Source organism: Anarrhichthys ocellatus, unplaced genomic scaffold (genome assembly GCF_004355925.1).
Source record: "Anarrhichthys ocellatus isolate YVR2014 unplaced genomic scaffold, GSC_Weel_1.0 scaffold1527, whole genome shotgun sequence".
NCBI classification, from domain to species: Eukaryota; Metazoa; Chordata; class Actinopteri; order Perciformes; family Anarhichadidae; genus Anarrhichthys; species Anarrhichthys ocellatus.
In genome coordinates, this window is record NW_022281501.1 from 729 (window position 1) to 4,315 (window position 3,587).

The following is a 3,587-nucleotide window of genomic DNA, read 5'->3' on the forward strand; positions in this document are numbered from 1 at the left end:
CTGCCGACCTGTTGGCTGGTTCTTGTGTTAAAAATGTCCGCTTAATAATTTAAAAAAAACTGCGTTAACGCACGATAAAATAATTGTCGGCGTTAATTAATGAATGCATTAACGAGATAATAACGCGTTAACTTGCCCAGCACTAATATATATATATATATATATATAAATATTTATATATATACACACAGTATATGTATGCATATATTGATATTGATCATGTGATGATGTATTTTTATCTCTCAGGAGAATGCGTGTGCTCGCTGTCTGCTGAAAACTTGTATCTGCTGTCTGTGGTGTTTGGAGACGTGCCTCAACTATCTCAATCAGGTAACAAACAAACCTTATTTTCTCTGACTCTTATTCTTGTTTTTATTGTGACCGTCTCACCTGTGGTTTCATTTCCCAGAATGCATATGCAGCCACAGCCATCAACAGCACCAGTTTCTGCACGTCTGCACGCGACGCCTTCGTGATCCTGGTGGAAAACGCTCTGCGCGTCGCCACAATCAACGCCGTCGGAGACTTTGTGCTTTTCCTGGGGAAGGTGAGCTGAATCTGGATCTGACTGGTCCCAAGTGGTTCTGGCCCCATGACCACCTAAAGAACCAGACTGACAAGTAACATCCTGTTAGTGCGCCCTACAGGCTGCAGGGTTAAATAATGTGAAGAAATCCCCAGCTCAGTGATCAGCTGCAGTCGATTATGAAGCGTTTCAGTTGAAAGTGTACCACAAAAGATCATTGATTTTTTTGCCAACCACAAGGCTCTCAATGGTAGATAATTCACAACTTCCTGCTGCTCTTGTTTCACAATAAAAGCTTTCAAAAGGTAAATCAGCTGAAGGTTTTTATTGTGAAAGGTTTCTCATGCTGGTTGTGGATGCATAGTTTACTCTGAAGATAAAAGTCAAAACATTTGATGTATTTATCTTTAGCTTAGAGGTTTCTCTTGATAGAGTCACAGCCCGGGTCAGAGACTGCAACAAAAACAGGGAGACAACGATCTGGCGGCCAAAATATCCAATTTATTTATCTCGCCAAAAACAAGTAACCCAAGATTAACAGCACTTTACACAAAGACAGCAACAACTGTGGTGAGCCAGTCAACAAAGATCTTCCTTTCCGAGGTGCCGGCTGCCAACTGGAGAGGGTATTTTAAGGCAGAGCTACACCGGCACAGGTGAGGCTCATCCTGTTGACGGGCCTTCAATGAGCACCTATAACAAAGGAAACACAAACGGGCACCTAGTGTATGATAGGAGGAGGGTCGTCACAATAGACAGATGACCGATTGGCATCTTTAGACTGTTGTTGTTGTTTTTCCTGTTTCTTTGACGTACGTATATAACTGAATGTATCCTCAGATCTTGATCGTGACGTCCACGGCGTTCGCCGGCGTCCTCCTCCTGAACTACCAGCGGGATTACGCCGAGTGGCTACTGCCTCTGATCATCGTGTGTCTCTTCTCCTTCCTGGTGGCTCACTGCTTCCTGTCCATCTTTGAGATCGTGGTGGACGTCCTCTTCCTCTGCTTCGCCATCGACACCAAGTACAACGACGGCACTCCGGGGAAAGAGTTCTTCATGGACAAAGCTCTGATGGTGAGAACTTGTTTATATTTATATTAATATTAACAAATCTCTGATGGTGAGAACGTGTTTAATGATATTAGGTGATGATACCAACGACAGGACGTAGGTGAGAAAGACTACCTTCAGCGTTAGAGCCTTGTTGCAGAGAATTGTGGGAGTTTGTTTGTCTTTCTGACATTTGGACCCCTCCCTTCTTTGGCCCACCCCCCCTCTTGTGGACACGCCACCGCAGGAGTTTGTGGAGAGCAGCCGGCGGTTGGGACGGGCGGTGGAGCGTGGACGGAGCCGGGTGAAGGAGGCGGTGTCAGAGGGGGCGGAGATGAAGCCCATGGTGAGTGACAGCAGAGGGGGCATGGCCAAGGAGAAGAGCTCGTTGTCAGAGGAAGTGGGGGTGGAGCTGGAGCAGGACGGGGGGGAGTGGGAGGAGCTTCAGGAGTTCCAGGTGTACTACTTGCTGGTGGGGGTGCTGGTGGACTGGGTGCTGACGGAGCAGAGCGGCTTTGTCCTCTGTCTCAGCGAAGACGTCGTCCTCTTTCTCTGCGTCTACCTGCCCACCTCCACCCTCTTCCTGTTTGTCAGCCTGCTGCAAGCGCCAAGCCCCGCCCCCTCCACCCCCAGCAGCAAATCTGCCACCGTCACCGCTGCAAGCTAACACACGTGTGCTAATTGGACACGTGCTAACTGACACATGCTAACACACATGTGCTAACAGATGCATGCTAACGGATGCATGCTAACACACGTGTGCTAACGGACACATGCTAACTGACGCATGCCAACACACATGTGCTAACAGATGCATGCTAACGGATGCATGCTAACACATGTGTGCTAACGGACACATGCTAACTGACGCATGCCAATGCACATGTGCTAACAGATGCATGCTAACGGACGCATGCTAACACATGTGTGCTAACTGATGCACACATTCCTGAGCATGCTGATTGGATGAGAACTGACGCATGCTAATCTGACTCATCATCATCATCACAGCTGCTTCTTCAACATCTGGGACAAACTCTTCATTGACTTTGTTTATTTGTAATTAATTTTTTATACTTTTGTATCTTTATATTTGAAAAGGTTTTTAATGTTTGAAGTTATTTTGCTGCTGTTTTTTCTATTCGGCCTTATTTACTCACCGCGGTGCCTTTAAGGACTCAGCAGATAATCCAATGACTTGGTTCCTCTGTGATTCAATGAAATATGACATAAATCACCACTAGAAACCTGTAGAAACCTGCAGACTTTCATGTCTGGTGATTCCTGATCCTTTTCGCTTTAAGGTCCACCTGAGAGTTTTTCATTGGCTGCTAAAGAAAAAACATTTTTTTCTTTGTCTAAAGCAAACATATTAATCTGAATAAAGTCCAATATTCGAGCAACATTTGAATGTAATGTTTGTTTCTGCTTCATTTTTAACTTTGATGTAAGGAAATAAAAAAAGAGAGAAAACAAAAGCAGTATAATAATAATAACAAACATCTATCTGTCAGTTAAATAAAGCAAAGACATCCCAGATTATATGATGTAATATAATAACATTTTCAATATTATATTATGATTTATACAATTTAACTAAATACATTTGAAAGAAAAGGAGGAAAACTGATCTGAGATCTGAATCTGTTAAACTGTATTTTCTTTGGACGGAACAAAGGATGATTGAAATAAATGTATTTCACGGAGGACATTTACTTTCCTGCAGCCTGTTAATCTCATATTATTCAGGTCAGACTATCGTGTTGAAAGTGACTTCAATACTAAAAGTACAACCACAAAGAGACTCAAAACTACAGCAAAGACACAAACACCACAAAGACACAAAAACCTACCACTAAGACTCTAAACATATATTAGGAGACTCAAAACGACCACAAAGACACTTTTGTACTGTGTAGCCGTTTTGTGTCTCTTTAGGAGGACTGGGGGCTTTCATATATGGTTTTTGTGTCTTTGTGGTGTTTGTGTCTTTGCTGTAGTTTTGAGT

The 3,587-nt window shown here is 43.5% G+C and overlaps 1 long non-coding RNA gene across 1 annotated transcript in view; it reads left to right on the forward strand.

Annotated features, from left to right (window-relative positions):
* The first annotated feature begins 225 nt into the window (after positions 1 to 225).
* Positions 226 to 3,587, forward strand: part of LOC116377671 (uncharacterized) — a 9,240-nt gene continuing 5,878 nt past the window's right edge. Inside the window, exons 1-4 of the long non-coding RNA XR_004212227.1 lie at positions 226 to 330; positions 410 to 547; positions 1,367 to 1,603; positions 1,827 to 1,925. This is a non-coding gene — a long non-coding RNA (uncharacterized LOC116377671). The remainder of the gene's footprint in view (positions 331 to 409; positions 548 to 1,366; positions 1,604 to 1,826; positions 1,926 to 3,587) is intronic.